The sequence below is a fragment of the Cricetulus griseus genome (genome assembly GCF_003668045.3).
Source record: "Cricetulus griseus strain 17A/GY chromosome 1 unlocalized genomic scaffold, alternate assembly CriGri-PICRH-1.0 chr1_0, whole genome shotgun sequence".
NCBI lineage: Eukaryota > Metazoa > Chordata > Mammalia > Rodentia > Cricetidae > Cricetulus > Cricetulus griseus.
Window position 1 is genome coordinate 78,708,609 of NW_023276806.1, and position 13,298 is coordinate 78,721,906.

The window sequence follows — 13,298 nt, forward strand, 5'->3', positions numbered from 1 at the left end:
TCTAAAAACAATACTACTCTTGTGTATCACTTGTCTATTTGGTATAGATGAGAATAATTGCAACAAGGGAGAGTGCAAAATATTGTAGGACTTTCAAATTTATATGAACTCATGATTTATTTGCAATTAGCTTTACTTAAGGAATTACATAAATAAGTAAAGAAAGGTATTAGCTATGATAATGATGACTTCTGCATATAAGAAACTGAAACACTGTTTAGAGCATAATTTTAACCCATTGCTACTTGTCTGACAGAAGAAAGACTGCATGATCTGTAGGGCTACTCTTGTTTACTTTAAATATTTAGTTTTAATGTGTAAGAAAAAATAAATGAATTTGTTACCCAGGACCTTTTATTTAACTGAATTTTAGGAGAAATCCTGTTGAAGGTTTATTTTACTCCATTTTTTTAAGTGGCACAACATATTAGCATGATATATATCTTCATGATCTGGCTCTGATTTCAAAATGTCTGCATTTCCCTGAAAATCATATATTACATTTTGACTTTGTCTTTTTTAATACTTGGAATTACATAGAAAAACATGCCTGTTAATTCACTCAGCATAGCTATTAGGAACATTTGTCAAAATAAACTAATCTTTGGGGTGTCAGCATCTGGGTCATCACTTAGGGAATCTGTCTTTAATACATGGGATGCGCTTTTTTGGAATAATGCAGCATGAATATAACAGAGATCGATATGGTTTCTGAAAAACAAAAACAATTCACTTAAGTATTTTTTGTACAATTGTATTTTCATTGTGAATAGAATCTTTTTTTCTTGTAATTTTTGTTAACACAATTTTATTTATGGTTGTTTTTTTTCATGCTGATTTAAAGTATTCCTTTGTTGGGCATGGGTGATATAGGAAAAATAGTCAGCAAACTTGTTTTAATGCTTCCCCTAAACTCTGCTAATAATTTCCTCCATGAGCTCAAGATTTCCTAAATTTGGTATGAATCAAAGAAATATTGAATAACACAAATCTCTCACTCTTTAGTTAATTTTTTCCAATATTAATAAATTCTCTGTAATTTATTGATCGTTTTCTCTGGTTCTCAAAAAACAAACAAGTAGACAGACAAATATCTAAACAACAAACTTTGATTAGATGTGCATAACACTTGCAGCATAATGTTGTCATTTACAAAGTTCATACTCAAGAACCATACAACCGAGTTACAAAAGAAAAACCTTACAATGTTTTAAGTTAGTTTAATATATTTTTTTCTTTTTTGTGTTTTAGAAGTACTTTTATTTTACACATCAATTCCTCCATTCCCTCACCCTCCCATCCACCCATTTGCTTCACTGACCCCGAACCCACCCCTTACCTACACTCCAAGGATAGTGAGGCCCTCCACATGGGACCATCAAAGTCATTCACATCATTTTGGGGAGGTCCTAGGCCCTTTTTCCTGTGTCTGGGTTGCAATAGTATCCCTCCATAGGGAATGGTCTCCCAATATCCATTTGTGTAGTATGGATAAACATTGGCTTCACTGCTAGAGGTTCCATACACTGCCCATGCCTCCTAGCTGGCACCCACATTCAGAGAGCTTGGTTCAGTCCAATTCTGGTTCACCAGATTTACTACTAGGGTTTCTGTGCTCTAATTAGGTCAACTGTTCCTGTGCATTTCTCCAGCACAGTCTTGGTTCCTTTGCTCATCCATCCTCCCTCTCTGCAACTGTATTCCAGGAGTATGGCTCACTGTTTAGCTATGGGTGCCTGCTTCTGCTTCAGTCAGCTACTGTATGAAAGTTCTAGGAATGGAAACCAAGGTAGTCATCAATCTCATCAAAGGCAGCCTCTCCACCACTGCCTGGATTCTTAGTTTGGGTCATCCCTGTGGATCCCTGAACATTTTCCCAGTGCCAGACCTCTCTCCAAACCTACACTGGATCCTTCTATGATGACATTTCCTTTCTTGTTCTCCTCTATACCTCCCTGTCTTAGACCTCTTGATCTCTCTTGGTCTGCTCCCCTGGCCACTTCTCCCTCCATCCCCTTCCCACCTTCCTTGTCTCTTCTGCCATGCTTCCAATTTGCTCAGGGGTATTTGTCCCACCCCCTTTCTTTGGGGGATCATTTTTTCTTCACTTGGGGATCTTCCTTGTTTCCTAGTTTCTCTGTAGGTGTGGATTGTGAGCTGGTAGTCATTTGCTTTATGCCTAAAATCCATATATGAGCAAGTCCATACCATGCTTGTCTTTCTGTGATTGGGTTACCTCACTCAGGATGTTTTCTTACAGTTCCATCAATTTGCCTGTGAATTTCAAGATTTTATTTATTATTTTTTATTTTCCACTAAGTAACACTCCATTGTGTAAAAGTACCACATTTTCTCCGTCCATTCTTCAGTTGAGGGGCATTTAGGTTGCTTCCAGGTTCTGGCTATTACAAGCAAAGCTGCTCTGAACATGGTGGAAGATATATCCTTGTTGTATGTGCATTCTTAGGGTATATGACCAAGAAAGGAATTTCTGGATATCGATGTAGTATGATTGTCATTTTCCCGAGAAACCACCATACTGATTTCCAAAGTGGTCTTACAAGTTTGCACTCCCACCAGCAATGGAGGAGTGTTCCTCTTTCTCCACATCCTCTCCAGCATAGACTGTCATTGATGTTTTTGATTTTAGCCATTCTTGCCAGCATAAGATGGTATCTCAGAGTTGTTTTGATTTGTATTTCCCTGATGTCTAAGGATGCTGAGCACTTTCTTAAGTGTCTGTCAGCCATTTTAGATTCCTCTATTGAGAATCTCTATTTAGTTCTGCTCCCCACTTTTTAATTGAATTGCTTGGTGTTTTCTTGGCTAGTTTCTTGAGTTCATTGTGTATTTTGTAAATCAGCCCTCTGTCAGATGTTGGGTTGGTGACTATCTTTTTTCCATTCTGTGGGCTGCTGTTTTGTCTTGCTGACTGTTTCCTTTGCTTTTAGAAACTTCTCAGTTTTAGGAGGTCCAATTTGTTAATTGTCAATCCCTATATCTGTGCTACTGGTGCTATGTTAAGGAAGCAGTCTCCTGTACTAAGTTGTTCAAGGGTGCCTCACACTTTCTCTTCTAAGATTTTGACTGGGGTTAGATTTATGTTGAGGTCTTTGATACAGTTGGACTTAAGTTTTGTGCATGTAAATATGATGGGGGATATCCTTTTGTGTATATGTTTATGTTATTGGTTGATATAGTTCTATTGGCCAATAGGGAAGCAAGTTGGGCAGGACTAGGTATAGAGAAGGATTCTGAGAAATGTAGTAAAAGAGAAGTCTTGTAATCCAGGCAGGATGTGACATAGCAGGAAGACTCAGATTATAAGCAGGGACAAGCAGTAAATCTCTCTCTTCCTCCTCTCTTTTCGATGGGATCATATAACACCTAATGAATCAGAAGCAAAATTCTTAAAAGTCTCCTAAGCAAAAAAAGGCTCAGGTTCATATGGTTTCAGTTCATAATTCTACCAGAAATTAAATAAGAGCTAATGCCAGTACTCCTCAAATTGTTCCACACAAAAGAAGCAGAAAGGTCTTTGCAAAATCTTTTTTATGAGGCTATAATTACCTTGGTTCCTAAGCTACACAAAGACACAGCTAAGAAAGAAAACTACAGAGCAATAATATTCAACAAAATACTGGCAAATTGAATCCAAGAACACATCAGAAAAATCATCCACCATGACCAAGAAGGCTTTCTTCCAGGGATGCAGAGATGGTTCAACATATGAAAATCCATTAATGTAATCCATACAAACAACCTGAGAAAGAAAAACCACATGATCATCTCACTAGATGCTGAAAAAGCCCATGACAAAATCCAACACTCCTTCATGATAAAGGTCTTGGAAAGATCAGGGATAAAAGCAAACAATTATTGCTTTTATTATATTTAGGTATATATTTACTAGGTATATTTACTATGTTTACCTATTTACTATATAATAAAAGCAATATCCAGCAAACCAACTTCCCTTTGATTCCTTTAAAATCAGGAACAAGACATGGCTGTTCACTTTCTCCATATCTGTTCAATATATTGTACTTGAAGTTCTAGCTAGAGCAATATGACAACAAAAGGAGATCAAGGGAATATAAATTACATAGGAAAAAGTCAAACTTTCACTATTTGCAGATGATATATTAGTTTACAGAAGTGACCCAAAAAACTCTATCAGGGAACACCTACAGCTGAAGTTTAAGATTTTGTATAATGCCACATTCATAGCTAAACTGAGATGATTGCACCCTATGATTGTGTTGGATATGTCTACAACAAGTAAAGAAATTTTCAGGAATTAATTATAGTTCATCAAAGACTTACCTAAATATTTAGAGTATCCTGACAGTCACATCTTTACAATTCCTGAGAGGTTCTATGTTGCACACCTGAGGGTATAGTCTATTGAAAGGACTCATGGCAGATTCCTGGTTAGTTTATGAAAGTGAGATGGGTCCTTTTCCATAAGAAGAGCAACTGCTGGCCCACAGGTATAAATATCCCCAGATATAAATAAACATAGGGTAGGATGGAAGTTCAGTTAGGTCAACAATGTCTAGATCAGGACAGGGTCTTAAAGACTATAAAAAGGCTGGGTATAGCAGCTTCTTAGATTTAACTCTGTGCATCTTTTCCTATTTTAGCCCTTAGTTCCTACACTTTTAAGTAATTCAAATGAAGCCTTGTAGTATAGAGATTAGCTGAATTCTGTGAGCTGTTATAGGGCATTATTGAAACACAGCAAGTAGTAGGAACCACTGGGTTTGCAGTCAGCATGGAAGAAGTAAAGATGGCTTAGAGAACCCCAAACTTATATTTAAGATCAGAAGCAACCAGGTGTAGGACTCTGCCCTTCCACATAACATGAAGCATAATTTTTATTGGTTTATATGAAAACAAATAAAGCAATAACAACAGCAACAGCAAAATTAAAACCATAAAAACCATGATGAAAGAATGGGTTAAGGTGTTTTCCTCCAATTCTGGTGACCTAAGTTTGATACCCAGAGCAACATGGTAGAAAGGAATAAAACAATTTCCTCCATGTTTTCCTGACTGTGTCAAGTATTACCCGACAGGATTTTGCCTGTTCACATTGTACCTGATCCCCTGCCCCCACATGAATAAGCAAATATAATACCTGTTTTGCCATTACTTGTCCTGATACTAACTTTAACAGAGAATACTAAAAAGCAATGGTAGTTGTCAACAAGTATTTTTGATTAAAAAATATATAAAATTGGGCAAAATTACTTTGAATTTTAAGAAAATTAAATGATTTCAGGAATCACACTTTGTTTGAAAGACCTTAGGTAAAAAAGGAATGTTTCTTTCTTAAAGAAAGTTTTCATTATGAGTTTTCCATGTGTCATTCAAATATCTCATTTATTTAAACCTATTGTCCTATCCTAGTTGTGGGTTACTGTCTGAAGGACTGATGACTTGTTTGTATTTTAATAAGAAAGTGATGAAAGTCATAACAAATGTATTAGGAGTCTCATATCATTTTCAAACTGGGGAATAACACATACATCAATAAAGAGGAAAGAAATAAGCTTGGTACTTTAGCTTTGAAAGGTGATCACAACAGGGTGTAAACTTAATGACTGCATTGCTGACTGCATTAACAAGCAATGAAGAAATCATAATAGCTTTGCCATCTTGGTAAAGCGAAGGGTAGTGAGTCAATGTCATAGTCAATACTTGCTACTTTTAAAATAAACTGGATACAGAAACTTTATGAATGGATGTTTGCATTTGCTCTCCCTTATCATTAAGAAGAGGGTGTTGTAACAGTGGGATGGCCATTAGCACATGTAAAATGGTCCAATTCTAAGAAGACCTTTATAAATCACTATGTATAATCACCAGTTCCTAAATCCATCCTTTCAGTGGATGTGAATAATGAGCCCCATATGCCGAGGAGACTTAGTAGATAATTGTGGCGGAAAAGAATTGGCTGAGCACAGAAAGCAGCAGCAGACTTGGGGACTGAATTGTAAAGATGAGAATCTGAAATAATAGGAAGAAAAAATACATTCTAGGGATGGGCTGTACATTGCTACACTCATATTTAGCCACACTGTACTGTGCATGTAAAAAATGGTAGAGGCATAGGTTTCATGTTTTGTTCATTTTATTATGTTTTTCTTTCTGCAAGCATGTACCATGCATCTCAGAGTATTAATTAAGCACATTTCGATTAGTCTGTTACAGTTTAGATGGGAAAGGTCATATGGGGAAGGCTTAGAAATCTGGTTTCCAAATTACATTTATAACTGTATACAGTTACTTGTCAGCCACATTCTTTTTCACTATATTCATAATAGTGGATGAATGGAAATAAAATAAGTTCTTTTTATTTACCTTGTGTATAGCACCACTACCATTGTAGGTAGGTTGTTAAATTTTTATACTATGATTATCCATAATCAGATTTTTCCTAGCTAGAAACAAATGGACTTTAATTCTCTAAACATGACTATATTCCACTTGGAATAATACTGGAGGGTTACTTTCTTGTGTGAATGAGTATAATTTGTGAAGGTCCATGGTTAACATATTTCCCAGGGTTGAGATAGTTATAGAAGTTATTGGTTTGCATGATGTTACCATTTTTTCTTCAAGGTATTTGACAGACAGGTGGAAGCTATGCTTAAAGAAACTTTATTTATGAATCATGCTGCCTCCTTCCTTATAGTAGTTCCATGTATGCTCATAATGTAAAAATAAAGGGAAAACATAAAACAATCATAAAAAAGCTGGTCCTTGGCACATTGACACATCCTAAAAGATCCTGCCTTGGTGATTACATGATATTTAGCTTGTCTGAGAAGTGAATCAATACCCTTTCTTATTTTGTATGTTCTCAGTGTCTATTAACATGTGGACTTTAAATTCCAATTATTCTACTCCTGAGTTATACTGATGACTAATATCTGTCATTGAATATGGTACTCCAAGTTGAGTCTTATACCTTACATGGGACTCATACAGGTACTTCCTGGGCCACATCTAATTATAGCACCAGTATAAAATATATCAGCATCCTAGAGGAATTCTTAAAATATTTTATCTGATAAGGTTGTAAATTAAAAGTAAATGAATATAAATTATAAATCATCAGATCCACATTACATAAACTGCTGTGACTAATATTGTTTACAATAGGCATATGAAATTTGAATATATTCTTTCTTAAAAGGTTTAAAAATAATAAGGTAAAATAAATACATAGAATGAATTCCTTTGTGCTGTTCAAATATATTTCCTGCCTAAGGAATTTCAAGGTATACCAAATAATTCTAGACTTTCCAATGAATTTAATTTCATTAAGTACATATGTCTTCTATAATTACTAGATTTTGTTTATATTTATTGGCAAAGTTTTATATAAGTGCCACTCATGGACACATACATATTTTTGAGGGATATGTTGAATCCAGAGGTACAAGATTATTTCAAAATATACTTACTCTCATATTAATGATGGGTATCTAAATTGATTCTGATTTTTTCACTTACAATAGAGCATTAAGCAATAACAGCCACTTTTATCTGCTTGGAAAGTTTTGTATAATAGATATATAATAGGGAAATAATTATAGTGAAAGGTATGTGCTTTTAGACTTTGAATAGTATACCAATAATATCTATCAGGAAACAGAATACTAATTACAGTGACTACAGCCTATGAGAATGAGGGTTGGGATTGGAATAGAGTTTGTCAATAATTTTCTTTCAGAATGACGTTTTAAACAAAACATAGTCTTGTTGTTTAAGGCACATAGGCCTCCAATTTGCAATATACTGCTGCCTCAGTCTTTTGAGTTCTACTATTACAGGAATTTGCCACCATAGCCATTAGAAGGTGAATTTTGTTAGCAAACTACAATCTGTTTGACAAATATGTATGTCGGAAATATTAAGGATTGCTATATCAAAATTGATGAAATTGTGAGGATAAATGACCTATCTATCACAATGACAAAGAGTTGTTAAAATATTGATTTGTAGATTATATACAATTATAGAGAGTCATTAGTGGATCAAAAGTCAAAACATAGAACCTGGTATTCACTAGGGGGGACCAGGAATCAAACATTTATTTTGAGTGAGACTTTGAATATGTAAAATGAAATTATAGACTAAAGCTGAAGAAGAATTCAGATCCAGAAGGAAGAGGTAAGATGCTTCTCTTTTCAGGCCTGAATAATACAGGCTGAGGAAGAATAGCTAGAGATGTAAAAAGGCAAATTTAAGACTGTGGAGATGGACTCTGAAGAGTTTATCATGAGACCAGAGAGATGAGGGAGGTACAAATGTGCAGTTCCTGCTTCCTGTTTACCAAAAGAGGTTGGTCCCTAAATGAACATCTCAAAACCTTATATATCAGGGTCTTATGCTTAAAAGTCTGCAAGGCACTTTTAAAATAGGTCAGCAGAAACCAAAAAGAAGTAAGGGCTAAGAAGTTTATCTGTTGTCCAGACATCTGTCCCCACAGTAAGCTGTCAAAAGAAATACCGCTTTGGAAGCCAAAGTCACCCAAGGGGCTAATCAGCTTAAACACACGACAAAAGTCACAGACTATTGCAAAGCGCTCACAGTGTTAACTCACTACCTTGCCTGCCAAGAAGCCATGGGGTCCTGCCAAAATAGGAAAGATGCTTCCCTTCGTTGGGCTACTGGAATCTTTAGAAACAGCAGCCTTCCTTAGTTCTCAACTAGATAGGAGGGCAGAGGAAGTTGAAAGCCCTCTGTCTAGGGTGGAAGCCACATTCCTGAAAGTTGGTTGGTCTGGGTGCCAAGGAACGGTAGTTAAAAGCAAGTATGTGAGTGTTTAGGGACAAAAATCTTTTTCAGTAACCTTCTGTCAAGCCCAGTTCACACTGTGTGCTTGCCTTCTTTTCTATTTCTGGCAATGTAAGAAATTCAAATTATGAAAAGATCACTCTTCTTTCTGACTCCTGATTCCTCTGATGTTCATGTTAAAAATCTCATAAAGGCCTTATGTGACTCCATTTCACTGCCTCATCTTTCTGCATCACATTTTAATGTGAAGCTGCTAAAGAGTGAGCGTGAATTCAAATATGAATAACTCATTACAGTGAGCTATTATTCCCCTGTCTCCTTGTCACTTTGTTCATCAGTGTCACCAGTTAAATTTTACTTCATCTCCTCTACTTCTCAGCTGACAGGAACAATGAAGCCAGGATTCTGTAGTCTTCATTGTTCTGAACATGACATTTTGTGTTGGTAACTTTATTAGTTACTCTATTTCTGGCACTTTACATTTGAGATAATCTTGGTGGTTGTTCTTGTATCTTTTTTTCTGTAACGCTCAGCATATTCTATTGATAGTTTTAGAATGTGCACTATGAAGGCTTCCTGTCCTTTTTATTTATTTATCATCAGCTTGCGTTTACTATCATTTTTGCATATGTTTTCAGATACACTTCTTACTTATAGTTCAAATGCATATTTTCCCTGTTTGTTGATGGAATAAAGTAAATCAGAATATTATCATGTACATTATGATCTTAGCAGCTTTCCATTTAAACTTCTTTATTTAAGGATTAATTTAGCACCTAATGTTCATAATACAATATTCTAGGCACTGGAAATTTAATATCAAATGAAACAGACATACATAATCTCTTCTACAATGGGCTCTCTTACAGAAAGATATGGTTAATAAATGAAATATGATATATCAGATGGCTGCAATAGATGCAGGTGTCAAAAAATGTTAGGGGTGGCTTGTAATTTAAACAGGGCTTAGAGACCGTCTCATTAAGAAAATGGTATTTAAGCAAAATCTTCAAGGAGTTGAAAGATCAAGGCAGGGGATCATGAAGATGGACTAGCAGGCTGAAAATCCCTGAGCAGGATGCTCAATGGACAACAAGGAATCCAGGGATGCTCTGCTGTGTATGGTGTGGGGGTGAACAGAAAGATGGCACAGAGATTGAGGAGAGGAGGGAGCAGTAAGAATTAACCACTGTGGGACACTTGTAAGGACTTTCTCTATTTTGTTCTAAAGAAGACACTGAAGTAGTTGAGAGAGGAATGAGAAGACTAAGCATAGGTGTAGGTAACACTCCAGCAGAGGGCTGGATAAAACAAAAGGTAGATAAATTGACAGCGAAGAAGGTGAGAGCATACCTAATTGAATATCTTTTTTTCCCCTTTAGTGTGAACTTTGGTAACTTTACACAATTATTAGAACTTTAAATGTTTGGGAATATCACAGAATACAAATATGCATTTTAGCAGAAAAATAAGACATCATTTTAGTATTGGAACTAGAATCTGAGAACTATCGTTATCTCCATTGAGGGCCAGACATGGTGGTGGACACCTTTGATCCCCAGCACTCAGGAGGCTGAGGTAGGTGGATCTCTGGGTTCCAGGCAAGCCTGATCTGAGAAAGATGTTTTACCTTTAGCAAGTAACTTAACCTCCCTCATTCTGGAAGTTTCTATTTGAAGATAGAATAGGGAACTGACTATCTTAAGAATACCGATGGAGAACACCTGAGACAACATATGTGAAGTTCTTTGGATAGTTCCTATCAAACAGTAACTACTTATTAAATGTGGACAACTGTTAATTTCTAGTTTCTTTTTACATCACCATTTATGAAAGAATGATAAGGAGGAATTGTACTCATAGTCCATCTTTGCTAAGTTTCAAAATATTGTTAGGGAAATCATAAGCCCTCATTTTAGCATTGGAAAAGCAGTTCTGAATTAGAAAATAGTTAAGTATAAAAGAAATTTTAAGGAAAAGGATTCTCATCTTCAAGGTGATGGCCATTTAGTATGTACTTTTGGTTTCTTTTATTAGCTTATATTACTGTACATAGTATATAATATCACAGGGATATTACAATATTTTTTTACATTTACTATTCACTAGCAACAGCACCTCAGGAAGGGGTGGGGCCTAGAGATCATATACCTCCTTTTAGTTTTGGATTAATTTTTATCTTGTATCTGTTTTGTGAGTATTTGTGAGCTGCTGTGAGTATAGGATTGTAGTAGTTATGTCATCAACCCCTTTCATCCTCTGGTTCTTAATTCTTTAGACTTTTTCTTCTGTACATTTCCCTGAGCCTTGATGGTCAAGGGGGTTACTATAAATGTCCTGGTCTGGAATATCAACTCAGTATTTTATTCTCAGCACCTTCTTTGACTAGTCAAATCTAAATACTGGGTACATATCTAGAGCTTTTAGTATTCTACAAAGATCCATGCACATCTAGGCCCAATGCTGGTCTATTCATAATAGATTGCAAATTGAATCAACCTAGGTGACCATCAACAGATGGGTGAATAAGAGAAATATAAAATATACACATGGAATGCTACCTACCTGTAAGGAAAAATTAAATCATGAAATTCACAGGTAAATAGATAGAGCAGGAAAATTATGCTGAGTGAAGCAATAGGCACAGAAAGACAGACATTGTATGCTTTCCTTCCATGTGTGAATCTTAGCTTCAAATTTACTATGTTGTGTCTTTAATCAGGAACATAAGCAGAAGCCAGGAAACTGGAATGGGTTCTTTTATTGGGTTTGGGTAGCATATAAAGAGAATGAGCGTAAGTTACAGATAAAAGAAATATTGAAATGTAGAATAATATTGTTAAAAATGTACATGGAAAGACACCTGGAAGCTTGGAGAACACAGGGAGAAGTGAAGAGCTTATGCAAAGGGAAAAAAATATGAAATGTCATGTGGAAGGTATCTCACAGCCCAATTAAAAAAATAATTCGATATCTAGTAGGACATATGTGACATAAAGTAAAAGCAGAAAAATAAAGAGAAAAAGTTTGGGGAGGGACCAGTGAGTGGACCAACTAAAACTAAAAATTTCAAAAAAAAATCACACTAGTTAGTAAGTTAATTTCAAAATACAACTCAGGGACACACACACACACACACACACACACACACACAGAGAGAGAGAGAGAGAGAGAGAGAGAGAGAGAGAGAGAGAGAGAGAGAGAGAGAGAGAGAGACCGACAGAGAGACAGAGAGACAGAGAGAGACAGAGACAGAGACAGACAGACAGAGACAGACACAGAGAGACAGAGACAGACAGAGACAGAGACAGAGATAGACAGAGAGGGACACAGAGAGAATTCAAGTCACAATTAGTTTATATAAATAGATAATGTAGGTAAAAAAGATATGGGCTATCAAATGAAACCTCCCTTCGAGTTATTGATCAAAGATGTCTCAGGCTATTACCATTGCCCTTGATAACCTATCATGGCTACCTCATTGCTGCAGATACCATAACTTGGCTGCATGGCATAAGGAAAACAATCTCAAACTAACAGGAATCTTCTCTTCTGGCTACCTTTAATAGTGCCAGAAGGCTTTATGGAGGCTGCTGAAAAAGAAACATCAAAGGTCTTGCCCATGCTGGACTCTCATACTGCAGTGTCAACCTGACAGGCAATATGTATCTACAGGCAACAGTGTCATGACTTTTATGGAGTAACTAACCACTTTCTGACTAGAATTTAATGCCTACTCCAGAAGAGGAAAATTTATGTATAGGACAGCCATGGCCAAAATCCCATGACTAGACATGTTATAGGCCCAGTTAATTGGTCTTTTTTTTGTTGTTGTTTATATTAACTTGATACAAGCCAGAGTCATTTGGGAAGAGGAATCTTAACTGAGAAGATTGGTCTGTGGGCAGCTTGCTGAGATATTTTCTTGATTAAAGATTGGTGTGGTGGGGCCCTGACCTCTGGTTGTGATGTTAACTCAGGGAAGATGATTCTGAGTTGTTTCAAAAAAGCAAACTGAGAAAGCCATGAAGAACAAGCCAGTAAGTAGCATTCTTCTACAGTCTCTGCTTCTGCAAGGCCCTGCTCTGAGTTTTTGCCCTGATTTCTCTTAATGATGGACCATAAACTATAAGGAGAAATAACCATTTCTCCCACAATTCTTTTGGTCAGGGTGTTTTATCATAGTAATAGAAAGCAAGCTAGAACAGCTATTTTCCCTAAACAGTCTTGTTGTCAAGTTGTCATTTAAGTATTTATATCTATACACCTAGGATCCTTTCATTTTCAGTCACAGATGCTTCTTTTATTGAGTAGGAAACAGTCAGTGGAAAGCATATCTTGGTGATAAAACAATTCTATTTCTATTCTTTTAAGAAACATACATATATTCGTTTGTTTAGTTTTTGTTTTGTTTGTGTGTATGGATGTGTTTGCACAGCAAGTGTGTGCATGTGAGAGGAAAACTTGTAGAAGTCAATTTTCTT